Raw genomic sequence first — 16,751 nt, 5'->3', positions numbered from 1 at the left:
CTCTTAATCGATTTGCTTTTACTAGATAGTCACAAACCGACTAACCTCAAACGGTCTTAATTGGAAATTTGGAATTGAAAAAGGGGAAACCAACCTCGATAGTTCGATTATACTTTAATTCTATAACAAACAACTTCAACTTATATAATTCTATAACAGAATTAACAAACAGCTTCAAGCTTAATATAATTGATTTTTACTAAGCTATCCCAATTAAGCCAGTTCTGCCCACTTCTCTCAGCTATCCTCGATTCTAATGGTCTCCACCACCATCCTCATATTTTAAGGCAAATTTTGATGGTGTTGTGTTTAAGGAGACAACACTAAAATTCATTTTAGTTCTTTAACTTTGTTTTCGTTGATTTCAATATTTTAACTTTCAAATTTATTCAATTAAGGATTTATTTATCAATTTTTGTTATATGTTATGGTTAATTTTTCAAAATTTTCTTCAAATTTTTTAAATTAAAAAAATTCAATTAATGATCAAAATATATTTTCTAGATTTTTTTTTTCAAAAAATGTTAACAATTTTTTTTTTAACAAAAGTTGACCAAAAGGTCTTTCAAAAATCCACAAAAAAAAAAAGTGTCCAAAGAAATAACATTTTCAAAAAATGTTTTTACCACGTTGGAATTTATTTCAAATAAAAAATATTTTGAACAAGCATAGTCTTTTTAAAAGAAACTTGTCTTTGCATAAAAATTATGGGATTTTCCTTAATTTCAATGTCTGAAGAAATCACTCTCCCCCTTTCGATAGCTAATGTGGAAACAATAGCTGGTGTTAAAACTCATTTTTGCTCATGAAATTGGTTTGTCCTCCATTATTATTGAGGGAGATTCTGAAGTGGTTATTGAAGCTTTAAGAAGCAATGAGAATCAATGGTGTCTTTTGGCCATCTAATTGAACGAGGTATGAAAAGAATAAACTGAATTTAGTAAAAAAGACATCATTTAGAATTTATAAGTTTTTGAAAAAAATTATTTTATATTTAAAATACTCTGTGCATATGAAAATTTGTCATAAAAATGTTACCATATTTTGCATAAAAGACATAACATGCCAATAACATAGTTAATATTGCATAATTTTGGCATGACTATAGTAATATTAATACAAAGAAACCAATTAAATCGAGACTAAATTTGTTAATATATATATGTATATATGTAGGATAAAATTTAGGTACAGTACCTTAGGTATTGTTCCTTAAGTTTTCCTCTTAAGATTCAACCATGTGGCTACTTAATTAAAAAATACACTTTGATCTCACGAGAAAAAATTCACATAACATAATCTTATAAGGAGAATCTAAGGAACAATACCTCAATACTGTATTGTACTAATAAACATTAGTTTCACGCATGATTGCATTGTCCCAAGAATTTCTATGCCACCAATAAAAGTTCCATCTACATACAATTGAGGGTAACTGGAGCGGCCTGAAAAAAGTTTAAACTGCTGACAAATGTCATAATCAGAAAGACTAGCAAACTTTTATAGTTATAAAAGGGAAAAGACGAAGAAAATTGCCCACAAACCATAAACCAATCTTTAAGGGTGGGGTAACCTTTATCACCCAAAATAGCTATATATATCATCCTTTTAACCCAAAAAAAAAAAAACCTTTATCACCCAAACCTGGTTAGGGTACATGGCGCAAATGGTTTTCTTAAAAAATAAGGGTCTGTTTAGATACCGCTTATTACTGAAAACTAAAATTAAAAATACTGTAACAAATTAATTTTTAAATGTGTAAATAGTGCCATGGGACCAAATTTTAACTTAAAATTTGCTGAATTCCGTATTTTGTGAGTCTCGTGAACAGTGCACGGGACCCTTAGAAAAAATGTCAAACGACAAACTTTCAGTTTTTAGCAACATCCAAACTCACACTAAGTGTGCGTTTGCGTAGCACTGAAATTATTTCAGCACTGCGTTTTGTCTTTTTTGGGGTCCCACGGCATTGTTCATGGGACTCACAAAAATATTCAAACACAAATTTCAATATAAATTTGGGTCCCACAGTACTATTCACACATTTAAAAATTATTTTGTTACACTATTTTCAATTTTTAACAAATAAGCGGTATTTAAACACACCCTAAGGCTTGGTTTGGATTGTGTTGAATGCGTCCAACGGTTAGCATTTTCCTTCTTTTTTTATTTTTTTTATTCTACTGCGTTTTAGACTTGAGGGGACAAACGCACTGTGCATGCACTTTTCAGCAGCTTTTTATTAAAAATGAGTCCTGCAATATTATTCACACATTTAAAAATTATTTTGCTACAGTATTATTTTCAGTTTTCAGCTGTATCCAAACAGACCCTAAATACGATAATTATTGATGGGAAAATGGAAAATATGGAATGAAAATTGCCCATAAAATAGAATAGCCAACAATATAACGAATTATCCTTATCACTTAAAAAGAGTACTTGTCACTCGGTATAATGATATAACAAGTAGCCTTAAGACAACAAAAACAACTAAAGAACCAGAGCCCCATTGTTTGGATTTTTTTTTTTTTTTTGGAACCTTTATTACACCCCATTTGTAATAGGCAATGACTCAAGTCGAAAAAAAAAAAGCAATGATATGAAACTTCTACAATACACAACACACAGTGCCTATTTGAGGGTTCTAGTAGTAACCTAGTAATAACATCCTTCGTAGTAGTCATGTTGACTTAAAAAAAAAAAAAACATATTACTTGTTTGGCATCATATTTTGAAACCACACTTTTTCAAAATATAACTTTTTATAAAGTTCACTTTTTCTAGATACAACATTTTTAAACAACCCAAATACAAAAAGGCTGAAAAAATAAGATGTACCAAACATATGTTAGATTATTATGAATTGTAGTAAAAATAACTAAAATTTATACCAATGACCATTCAAATGATATTTACTATTACATCCTCTCATAAGAAGAAGAAAAAGATGACGATGATGATGATTATTATTATTATCAACCTTTACAAGATTTAAATACTAAGCAAGTTCTAATTAAAATGGACAAAAGTTAATATTTTTATATTTAAAGGGGATGTAGCTCAAATGGTAGAATATGCATATAACTTACACAAAGAACGAGGATCGTTACCTTATATCTCCATTAATTTTATTATTATTTTCTTAAATATCACATATTTAATTATTTTATTTTACTTTATTTTCTTAAAATGTCATATTTTTAAATTATTTTGCAAGAAAATGAGTAGGAAAAAAAAGAATAATACTAAAGAAAATTAGTAGAAAGATACGTTGGTGTAATTCTTTTTATTTATATTTTGTTGTAATTGTTGCTTTAGTAAATAAGTATGAATTTGATAGAATGTTCTAAAGTTGATTTGGATAAGAATAAGTGATTATTTTACTGAGAATGACTCCCGAAAATGTAAGTGAATTTGATAGAATGTTCTAAAGTTGATTTGGATAAGAATAAGTGATTATTTTACTAAGAACTATCCTTGCCACCACCGTACACCCTTGACGCGATGGTAACTCTATAAGTATAAGTGTTTGTAGGATGTGAGGAGCAAGGGTTGGGGTTCAAATCTTCAGGAGGGAGCTTTACACATATATACACTTAGATTAAGCTATAATAGAATTTCTATCTTTGATAAAAATAAAAATAAAAACTATCATTGCCTTATTAGGATTAAAACAAAATCGTCACGTCTAATTCTAAATTAGCTTATTACCTTCCTTGTTTCTAACAAAAATAGAAAAGAAAAGAAAAGCTTGTTACTTTCCTTGTGGGCTAACTAGCATTTTACCTAGCTAACCTCGTGATTTAATTCACAATTCAAATTACTATTATATTTCCATCCTCAACATTTTCCATTTGGAATTAAAATGAAGGTCACATGTTGGGTATGTGTGTGTATTACATATTTTTTTATTAAAAAAAAACCTAATTATTTTTAATCTTTTTTCTTAACCTCTCATATTGGTTCAACCCTTAAGGATTTAATATACTAGTAATTAAAGTATGAATTAAAACTATCATAAGCCAAAGCCACATGGTATACATTAGACTTTAGCTTATATAATTTAAAATAAATTTTTTTTTGAAAACAACTCCATATCATGACTAAATATGTTTATAATGAAAATAGTTTTAGTTAGAGTTTTAAGCACACCAACCTTTATAATGAAAAAATGAGGGTTAAAATAAATAAATATATATATATATATATTAATTAATTAATAGATGGGGATGTAGCTCAAATGGTAGAGCATGAGTAATGCTTACTCAAGGGAAGAGGATCGATACCTTGCATCTCCATTTTTTTTTATAAAATCCTACAAACACTCACTCACCCTGCTTCATTCATACACAAAACCACACCATTCAAAATCTCCTTTTTTTTAAGCATGATGACTTTTTATTATTCTTTTTTTTTAAGCACGATGACCTTTATAATGAAAATGAGGTTTGATTAAAAAGGGATGTAGCTCAAATGGTAGAGTATAGGAACGCTTACCCAAGGAACGAGGATTGATACCTTGCATCTCCATTTTTTTTACAATAACCTACAAACACTTACTCACCCTGCTTCATTCATACACAAAACCACACCATTCGAAATCTCCCTTTTTTTAAGCCCGATGACCTTTATAATGAAAATGAGGTTTATATATATATATATATATATATATATATATATATATATATATATATATATATATATATATATAAAGGGGATGTAGCTCAAATGGTAGAGTATGGGAATGCTTACCCAAAGAATGAGGATAGATACCTTGCATCTCCATTTTTTTTACAAACCCTACAAACACTCACTCACCCTAATTCATTCATTCACAAAACCACATCATTCAAAATCACCCTTTTTTTAAGCATGTTGACCTTTTATTATTCTTTTTTTTTAAAGCACGATGACCTTTATAATGAAAATGAGAGTATATATATATATATATATATATATATATATATATATATATATATCAAAAGGAGTTATAGCTTAATGGTAGAGCATGTGAAGGCTTACACAAGGAACGAGGATTGATCCCTTGCAAATCGAACCAAATTTGACAAGGTAATATTCGACGTGGATGTGGGGTTCATTGGTTATGTGTTTTGTGTATATATCTAGGGTTTTGGTGTTTTAGATATTGGGATTTGTTATTTAGATCTTAGGTTTTGGTGTTTAAATATGATGAGTGGTGAGGGTTTGATCAGTGGATTTGAGATACGACTCAACCCAATGCAATGCTTTTAATCGATTTACTTTTACCACACAGTCCCAAATCGACTGACCTCAAGCAGTCTTAATTGGAAATTTGGAATCAATCAAGGGGAACCCAACCTTGCATCTCCATTTTTTTACAAAAACCTACAAACACTCGCTCACCTTCCTTCATTCATTCACAAAACCACACCATTCAAAATCACCCTTTTTTCTAAGCATGATGACCTTTTATTATCATTATTTTTTTTGAAGCACGATGACCTTTATAATGAAAATGAGGATTTATATATATAAGGAGATATAGCTTAAATGGTAGAGCATGTGAAGGCTTACACAAGGAACGAGGATTGATACCTTGTATCTCCATTTTTTTTACAAAAACCTACAAACACTCAGTCACCTTGCTTTATTCATACACAAAACCACACAATTTAAAATCTCCCTTTTTTTAAGCACGATGACCTTTATAATGAAAACGAGGGTTAAATATATATATATATATATATATATATATATATATATAATGGAAATGAGCTCTCAACTTTCTCTTTACCTTCTCTTAGTGGTTGATTCACAAAACCCTAACCCATCTGAAATTTTCACCAGTGTTTCTCTCTCTTTTGCTTTCACATACCGTTGAGCTAGGTTGTCAAAGAGAAAATTAAAGCAAATCCCGTGAGGTAATATTTGACGTGGATGTGGGTTTCATTGGTTATGTGTTTTGTGTATATATCTAGGGTTTTGGTGTTTTAGATATTGGGTTTTATTATTTAGATCTTAGGTTTTGGTGTTTAAATATGATGAGTGGTGAGGGTTTGATCAATGGATTTGAGATACAACTTAACCCAATGCAATGCTCTTAATCGATTTGCTTTTACCACACAGTCCTAAACCTACTGACCTCAAGCGATCTTAATTGGAAATTTGGAATCGATCAAGGGGAAACCAACATTGACAGTTTGGTTATACTTTAATTCTATAACAAACAACTTCAACTTATTTAATTCTACAACAAAATTAACAAACAGCTTCAAGCTCTAATATAATTGATTTTTACTAAGCTATCCCAATCAAGCCAGTTTTTCCCACTTCTCTCACCTATCCTCGATTCTGATGGTCTTCACCACCATCCTCATATTTTAAGGTAAATCTTGATAGTGTTGTGTTTAAAGAGACAACACCAAAATTAATTTCAGCCCTTTAACTTTGTTTTCGTTCATTTAAATCTTTTAACTTGAAAGTTTATTCAATTAACGTTTTTTCATTAACTTTTGTTATATGTTATGGTTAATGTAAGGGCAGAAGGGTCAGAATATGTTTTTGGGCCTTGGGCTTGGTCTGAGGATATTAACCTGTCTGAGGAGGTCTTATTGGTAATAACTATATTTAATATAAAAGCCCATGAACAAATTATTACAAAAGGAGTTGGTGGAAATGGTCCGAGGAGGGTGATCTCCTCGGCTATATGAAATAAAGGTCATACCATACACCCCGATGTATATAAGGGAATTCTAGGAGGTCTGGTGAGGGAGGATGTGTTCCACATGAGCACAGGGAGAAGGAGTGAATAAGAAATATCTTTGAGAAGGCTGCTACCACCACATTAAAGACTCTGCATCTACCTCTCTGGCCGCATTAATGGAGAAATGACCTTTGAACAATAGTGATCAGTGTGACAGCTATTGTTTGAGGACTTCAAGAAAGCGGTGAATGGGACAAGTATCTAGATGGGTGATCTGGTCCATACGTGGAAAATGGTGGGAAGAAGGAAGGTGATATAAAAGAAAAAGATAGGCATTCAATAGGAGGGATCGAGAAAAAGAAAGAGAAAATACTATACACACCACCTTCGACTATAATCTATTGTTGAAAGAAGAAAGAGCAATATAAGTTATCATCGGTTTACGTACGAGGAGAGTTTCTGTCATATAATCATTTCATTGCACATGTATTGGCGATCTAGCCCATCATACTTGTTATCCAATATCCATAAACCCTAGGTTTCAAGCCCACGCTCTACAAATTTTATTGTATAAGGCTTTTTGGGCCTGCACCCTTCGCACGATTGGGTTCGGGTGCAAATTGTGTCCTTACAATTAATTTTTCAATTTTTTTTTAATATTTCTTCCAATTTTTTAAATTAAAAAAAAATTCAATTAGTGATCGAAAATATTTTCTAGATTTTTTTTTTCAAAAAATTATAACAAAAGTTGACAGAAAGGTCTTTCAAAAATCCAAAAAAATGTGTCTAAATAAAAAAAGTTTTTACCACGTTGGAATTTCTTTCAAATAAAAAATATTTTGAACAAGCAAAGTCTTTTTAAAAGAAACTTGTCTTTGCATAAAAATCATGAGATTTTCCTTAGTTTCAATGTTAGAAGAAATTGCTGCTGTTAAAACTCATTTTGCTCATCAAATTGGTCTGTCCTCCGTTATAATTGAGGGAGATTCTAAAGTGGTTATTGAAGCTTTAAGAAGTGATGAAATTCAATGCTGTCTTTTGGTCATCTAATTGAGCGACGTATGAAAAGAATAAGCTGAATTTAGTAAAAATGACATCGATTAGAATTTACAAGTTTTTTTTTTTTTAATTTTATTTATATTTAAAATACTCTGTACATATGAAAATTCGTCATAAAAAATGTTGTCATATTTTGCATGAAAGACATAACATGCCAATAACATGGTTAATATTGCATAATTTTGGCATGCTTATAGTAATATTAATACAAAGAAACCAATTCAATTGACACTAAATTTGTTTATATATATATATATATATATATATGGGTTAGGTTCAAGTTACATCTAGTGTAACTCTAAGTAATGTTACACAAACCAATAGTTTTTAATTGAATGCAAATTTTGACAAATCCACCGTTAGATTACATTGTTTTTGTATATTCTCCATGCTTGCAAAATTTCAAGGTGATCAAAAATCAATAGCCATGTCATTAATCAATTATTTAAATTCAAGTTTTTGTAGTTTGAATAATGCATAAAAGATTAGTTTGTGGATCGAATGGTAAATTACATTTGATTGACATGAAATTTGGCATGCATGTTAAGAACATATAAAACATGTAATTCATCGGTTGGATTTTCATAATATTGTATTTAATAATAAGTTATTGAGTGGTGTAATATTGCTTAGAGGTACACTAGGTGTAACTTGAACCTAACTATATATATCAAATTGATGACTTTTTCTAAAGAAGTGTTCAACGGTAGTACCACCATTGGAATATTGCAAAGAAAACTAATAACTCTACCTAAAATGCCTCACTTTAAATTTTGTCTTATGCCACAAAATGTGTCGAGCTGGTACTAATAAACCCTAGTTTCCCACATGATTGCATTGTCCCAAGAACTTCTATGCCACAAATAAAAGTACCATCTACATATAGTTGAGGGTAACTAAGAACAGCCTGAAAAAATTTTAAACTGCTGACAAATGTCATCATCAGAAAGGCTAGCAAACTTTGATAGTTATAAAAGGGAAATGACAAAGAAAATTGCCCACAAACCAAAAACCAATCTTTAAGGGTGGGGTAACGTTTATCACCCAAACCTGGTCATTAACAGGGTACATGGCGCAAACGGTATTTCCCCAAAAATAAGTACGATAAGTATTGATGGGAAAATGGAAAATATGGAATGAAAATTGCCCATAAAATAGAATAGCCAACAGTATAATAAATTATCCTTATCACTTACAAAGAGTACTTGTCACTCGGTATAATGATAAAACAAGTAGCCTTAAAGACAACAAAAACAACTAAAGAACCAAAGCCCCATTGTTTGGATTTTTTTTGGAACTTTTATTACACCCCATTTGTAATAGGCAATCACTTAAGTCGAAAAAAAAAGGCAACGATATGAAACTTCTACAATACATAATACATAGTGCCTATTTGAGGGGTTCTAGCAGTAACCTAGTGGTAATAACATCCTTCGTAGTTGTCATGTTGACTTAAAAAAAAAAACATATTACTTGTTTGGCATCATATGTACCAAACATATGTTAGATTAATTATGAATCGTAGTAAAAGTAACTAAAATTTATACCATTGACCATTCAAATGATATTTACTATTACATCCTGTCATAAGAAGAAGAAAAAGATGATGATGATTATTATTATTATCAACCTTTACAAGATTTAAACACTAAGCAAGTTTTAGTTAAAATGGACAAAAGTTAATATTTTTATATTAAAAGGGAATGTAGCTCAAATGGTAGAATATGCGGTACAACTTACACAAAGAACGAGGATTGTTACCTTATATCTCCATTAATTTTATTATTATTTTCTTAAAATATCACATATTTAATTATTTTATTTTATTTTCTTAAAATGTCATATTTTTAAATTATTTTGCAAGAAAACGAGTAGGGAAAGAAAAAGAATAATACTAAAGAAAATGAGTAGAAAGATAAGTTGGTGTAATTCTTTTTATTTATATTTTGCTGTAGTTGTTGCTTTAGTAGATAAGTATGAGTTTTATAGAATGTTCCAAAGTCGAAAATTTTACTAAAAGAAAATTTTTGAATTTTGAATAAAAAGCAAAAGTAACTAGATGGTGTTTTGTGCCCAAAAATTTTGCCAAAAATAAATTTTTTTTAAACAAAAACAAAAAATAAAGTGAGGGTGTTTTATTCACGGAAATTTTGCCATAAGGAAATATTCGTCCAAGCAAAGTTCAAATTAAGTCTAAGAGTGTTTTATTATTATTAATTTATAGAAAAGTGGAGTAGTGGGAATTTTTTTTTCCTGCGATAGGTACTTCTATCTATCTACTATCTAGTGGGGAGTTTTTACCCGGCAGGTTTCTTGTTTTTTATTTTTGTCAATTTATGGTTTTAATCTTATTTCTTATGTTTTAGAAATAATGATAAGTTAATTAAATTAGGGTCATTTTGAAAGTCAAAAAGGCAATAATTAACTTTTTAAAATATAGAAAAGAGATTGAACTTTACAAAATTTAATAGTAAACAAGTTCTAATTGAAATAGACGAAGATTGTTTTTTTATATTAAAAGGGGATGTAGCTCAAATGGTAGAGCATGTGATACAACTTACACAAGGAATGAGGATCAATACCTTGCAAGATAATGAGCAGGAAAAAATATTAGGACATTGTTGTAATTAAAATGGACAAAAGTTAATATTTTTATATTATAAGGGGATGTAGCTCAAATGGTAGAATATGCGGTATAACTTATACAAAGAACGAGGATCGTTACCTTATATCTCCATTAATTTTATTTTTATTTTCTTAAAATATCACATATTTAATTATTTTATTTTATTTTCTTAAAATGTCACATTTTTAAATTATTTTGCAAGAAAATGAGTAGGGAAAAAATGGAACAATACTAAAGAAAATGAGTAGAAAAATACGTTGGTGTAATTCTTTTTATTTATATTTTGCTGTAATTGTTGCTTTAGTAAATAACCATGAGTTTGATAGAATGTCCTAAAGTTGATTTGGATAAGAATAAGCGATTGTTTTACTGAGAATGACTCCTGAAAATTTTGATAAAAGAATAATTTTGAATTTTGAACAAAAAGAAAAGTAACGTGATGGTGTTTTGTGCCCAAAAACTTTGCCAAAAAGATTTTTTTTTTAACAAAAACAAAAAATAAAGTAAGGGTGTTTTATTCACAGAAATTTTGCCAAAAGGAAATATTAGTCCAGTCAAATTTCAAATTAAGTCTAAGAGTGTTTTTTTTTTTTTTTTTTTTATTATAGAAAAGTGGGGCAGTGGGAATTTTTTTTTTCCTGTGATAGGAACTTGTATCTATCTACTATCTAGTGGGGAATTTTTACCCAGTAGATTTCTTGTTCTTAATTTTTGCCAATTTATGGTTTTAACCTTGTTTCTTATGTTTTAGAAATAAGTATAAGTTAATTAAATTAGGGTAATTTTGAAAGTAAAAAAATGCAATAATTAGCCTTTTGAAATACAGAAAAGATATTGACCTTTACAAATTTTAAATAGTAAACAAGTTCTAATTAAATGGGACAGAGATTGTATTTTTATATTAAAAGGGGATGTAGCTCAAATGGTAGAGCATGTGGTACAGCTTACACAAGGAACGAGGATCAATACCTTGCATCTCCATTAAATTTATTAATTTTTCTTTAAATATAATATAATATAATCTTTTCTTTTCTTTTCTTAAAATATTATATTTTAAAATTATTTAGAAAGAAAATGAGTAGGAAAAAAAGATTAGGATGTTGTTGTAAGTTGCAACGGAAGGAAAAGGAAAGGGGTATGGAAATGAGAACGAAACCATGGGTTAGCTTGTGTTTTTAAAAGGCACAAATACTCGCTCGTGGGGGTTTTCAAACTATTGAGTTTGGAAGCTAGAGTTTGTTTTTGTTTTTGTTTTTAAGCACTATAACATTTATTATGAAAACTATTGTTAAAATTTCTCTCCATGTAGTACTTGTTAAATTAGGAAAACTATATATTTATATTTTAATCAAATTAAACGGAGATGTAGCAGAAATAGTAGAACATGTAGTCTAAATTATTTTATTTTATTTTATTTTCTTAAAATATCATATTTTAAAATTATTTAGCAAGAAAATGAGCAGGAAAAAAGATTAGGACATTGTTGTAAGTTTTAATGGAAGGAAAAGGAAAGGGGTATGGAAATGAGAATGAAACCATGGGTTAGCTTGTGTTTTTAAAGGGCACAAATACTCGCTCGTGGGGGTTTTCAAACTGTTGAGTTTGGAAGCTAGAGTTTTTTTTTTTTTTTTTTTTAAATTTTTTTTAAGCACTATAACATTTATTATGAAAACTATTGTTAAAATTTCTCTCCCTGTAGTACTTGTTAAATTAGGAAAACTATATATTTATATTTTAATCGAATTAAAAGAAGATGTAGTAGAAATAGTGGAACATTTAGTCCAAGTTAAGCAAGAAATGAGGATTGATACCACTGATTCAGCCAAAAAAAAACAGAGGATCGATACCACCTCGTTCACAACCACATACAAGAAATAAATAAAAAAACTAGATGCCACTTGGGGTTATGCTCACGGGTGACTCTCTTATGCTTAAGTTAGCAAACAATTTCTTTAATATGTAAGAACTATCCTTGCCACTATCGTAAACCCTTAATGCGATGGTAACTCTATAAGTACAAGAGTCGGGGTTCAAGTTCAAGGAGGAAGCTTTACACATATATACACTTAAATTAGACTATAATAGAATTTCTATCTTGGATAAAAATAAAAATAAAACCTATCCTTGTCGTATTAGGGTTAAAACAAAATCATCACGTTTAATTTTAAATTAGCTTACTAATTTCCTTGTCTCTTAAAAAAAGAAAAAAGAAAAAGAAAAGCCTCTTACTTTCCTTGTGGGCTAACTAGCATTTTACACAGCTAACCTCATGATTTAATTGACATTTCAAATTACTATTATATTTCCATCCTCAACATTTTCCATTTGGAATTAAAATGAAGGTCACCTGTTGGGTACGTGTGCATTACATTTTTTTTTATTAAAAAAAAACCCAATTATTTTGAATCTTTTTTCTTAACCTCTCATTTTGGTTCAACCTTAAGGATTCAATATACTAGTTCATGATGTACGAAAATCGGCACACTGGAATGTTTCAGGCTATGGTTATAAACCTGAAAGAAAAGAAAAGACTGTTAAGGATGACCGGTGTAACCCGGCCAAGGACCTTTTGACGGTTAAGTTGGTTTTCTCTCTAGAGCACTAAGATGGGGAATTGTAAACAGCTCAACAGCCCTAAATTTATGTTAATTGTAAATGCACAGCATCAAACACAAAGGGTGGCCTTCCAAGTAACACAAGTGGAAAATACCATAAAATGAAAAGGATGGGGGGTGCGAAAGAAAAACAAAGTAAAAGAAACCCACAATTAACTTACCTTTGACAGGAATGAAAAATATCAACAAATTGATAGAATGCATCTTGGATTATACATTGTTTTGTAGAAATAAAAGCATCTTCATTTTCACTAACAAGCTGTTTCCTTTTTGAATTTACTAAATCCGCTTGGGGCTGGCATAAAAATTTCAACGCATTTAGGTAAAAGAGCAGATAAGCTTTTCTATCATTCTGAGGGCAATCTATAGATGCCTCATAACCAAAACTCAATTGTGAACAACTCTGACAAAAAGAATCTGTATGTTTTACATTACATGTCACACAATTCTCTTTGCAGCTAATATGAAAGTAACTACCCAAAGAACCAAGCAAAGCAACTAAGTTCTGCAGTATATCCCCATCATCATGTAAAATTCGAATAGCACCTTTGGACTTCGCATCAGAATTGATAAGGTGCAACCCAACTGCATATAGCCTCGATCAGTATCATATCAAAGGGAGATGTGTTTTATACATCCTACATTTTATACATCCGGCTCGGGCCTGTCGGCCCAAGCCTCTACTCTATGGACTAAGCCTTAAAAAATCTCCCATTAAAAACCACGCAACATTATTCGGGTCGGGTCAGGTCGTCAACCGGATCAACACATAAACTAGGCTCCACAAAGCCCAACAAATCTAACCTACCAAACAAATTCGACTAAAATTACAATGTGAGACATGTAAATAACACCACGAATGAAAAATGCACAAGATAGACTACATAAACAAGATACCTGATGGGAATCACCTGCTATTTTGTTTAGATGTGTCGCCATTGTAATACTTAAGTTTGCACTTGAAGTTCGGCATTTATTGGCACAATAAGAGACAAGTTCAACATACTCTATTCCAGTATTTTCCACCTCGAACTGGAAAAATAAAATAAACTTTGAGGTCATGGGTTTAAAAACCGTCTCCAAAACATAAGATTACTAGACAATGCAATAACTCTGAAAACTTAATAGTACTCTTCTCCAAATAATGAATGTGCAAACTAATAATTTATGGAGGAGGTAGTAGATAAAAAGTATGGAGTTCAATGGGGGTAGTTGTTGGTTCATATGGTATGGAAGCGTGGAAATTTATCAGGGGCGGACAAGATTTATTCTCTAAGTTATATTAGATATGAGGTTGGAAATTTTCTCGAATTTGCTTTTGGAATGATCAATGATGTAATGATATGCCAATGAAAGATGCTTACTTAAAATTATTTTATGTTACTGCTGATAGAAATGCAACTGTGCCTAATTTGTCTAGACTTCTCTTTTGAGTGTGTTACTCAGATACCTAGGTTAGCTAAAGACTGGGATTTATAGTCTATTGATGTTCATGAAGAAGTTTCAGGTTAGGTAATATCATAATGTGTTGAAAATAATAGACAAGGATCTGTTTTTTCTATGCCCAAAGCTCTTTTTCCTACAACAAAATCTTCATTCAATACACATGAGACATGACACAACAAACCAGTGATCATCTTACTTGTAAAAGATATTATATTTGTATAGATACCATATTCCATATCTTAAAAAGTGTAATTAAAGAAGATAACATTATGGCCATATCTTTGGCTTTAAACATGGACATAGGTGAACCTGATGATAGAAGTCTTCCTTGAACCATATGCCTGATTCATTAAAACTTCTTTCATGTATACAATTTATCAATTTTCCCTTGCATTCACAGGTAATGGAATCCAACACACACATTAATATGTCAATGATGAGCAACAATCTATTCTCTGGTAGTGAGAATAAAGATGAACATATCCGCCGCGCAACTTGCATGTTGACTGATGATTAAGAAACACATATAGATCCTACATAATACATATGGCCAAAAATCAGACACAGGTTACTCTGTAAATTTGATCTTTTAATGATGACTTTGCATACTCAGAGATTGTAGCATAGCAAAATGCACGTACTAGATCCCCATTAAAACATGCTAGCTCCCCCTCCCCCCAAAAAAACAAAGTACATTTCCTCAGGTAAGTCACAAGCGCCCTGTGCAACTTCTCATATGCATTGGCATCTAATACCCTAGCACATTTAACAAATAGAACAAACACTTGACACCTATAAACACATATATGGTCTGTTTGGATATCGTTTATTTTGCTGAAACTAAAAACTTATTACTGAAAATACTGTAAAGAAATATTTTTTAAAGCTGAAAACGTGTAATCAACTTGCTACATTTTTTTTTTGTCTGGCTGGTCCATGAACAGTGCATGGGACGGATTTGGTGATTTGTGAGATTTGAGCATGGGTGGAGGTAGTTGGAGAAGAGAGGAAAGAGCATTTCTATCGTGGGGGGGCGGGGGGGAAGAGGATTCTAGTTTGGAGTAGGGATGGCAATTTAAATCCGACTCGTGGAAACCCGGCCCAGCCCAACCCTAATGGGCCGGATTTTACCCGGCCGGATAAAGAATAGGGTTAGGTATGGGTTTTTTTAAAAAAAAAAAAAAAAAAAAAAACCGAAGCGGGTCCGGGTTAGGTTCGGGTTTTATAAAAAAAAACCCGAAACCCAACCTAGATATTACTTGGTTATGTGAGATTAATAAAACCCCCCTTATATATATCATTGTAATTTTGAAACCCTAAGTCACTACTCCCTAACCCAGCCGCCTCTCATCTCATTCCCATTTTCACGCCTCACTACCTCAGTCAGTGCCTCATTAGTCATCATGCCCTCACGCCTCAGTACCTCATCACGCCCTCCCGCCTTAGTGCCTCAGCACGCAGCCACACCTCATCACGCCCTCACGCCTCAGCACGTAGCCACGCCTCATCATGCCTTCACGGTCAGTTTATCTCTCTCGAATTTTTTTTTTTTTTTGGTAATAGGAAATTTCTGGCAGGAGTTGGTTGGATATTTGTTATTTACATTGGTGTAAAGTTACCTTGAAAAGGGGAGGAGGATCAAGTTCTTTAATGGCATGATTCAATTAATTTTTTGTGGTTGGTGTTTGTGTCAAGGAGCATTGTTGGGATTTGAAAATCTGGGTTTCTTTTTTTTTTGAGGTTGTCATGAAATGTGTTTTCCGATAGTCACATTGTTGTTGAACAGCCACTATGTTGAAGTGTTTCATAATTTGTTGTTGGTTTAGAGATAGTTGTTTAGTAGATGGGTGTTGCATTTTATGAATCCAAACTGATCAAATTTGATGATTTTTCTATTATTAGTAAATGCATGATGAACAATTGTTTCTAATAAATATCATTTATCATTTATGTAAAATTATGTGATTACTATTGCAGTTCTATTAGATTATCTTTGTAATCATGGATATAAGGAAAAAGAAGCTACCAGTTTCTGTATCCATCTTTTAAAAATAGATAATGAAGTTGCTTAAGTTTTTCTCATGTTGTCTTTGTTTTGTCTATCGGTATACTACTGTCCATTAGCAATAATAATGTTTAGACTTGAGACATGTATTTTCAGTTTATGTTGAGACATGTGTGTGCTTAGATCCTTATTATTGTTGCATTGATTTATCCAAGATATTTCGTATTTTTGTTAAATTGAAAAACTAAAAATTCAACCATTTTGTGCTAATGGAAGAAATTGTTTATTGTTTTGTGTTTGTTGGGAATGCAG

The sequence above is a fragment of the Castanea sativa genome, chromosome 1 (assembly GCF_040712315.1).
Source record: "Castanea sativa cultivar Marrone di Chiusa Pesio chromosome 1, ASM4071231v1".
In the NCBI taxonomy this organism is placed as follows: Eukaryota; Viridiplantae; Streptophyta; class Magnoliopsida; order Fagales; family Fagaceae; genus Castanea; species Castanea sativa.
This window is presented reverse-complemented; position numbering follows the sequence as displayed.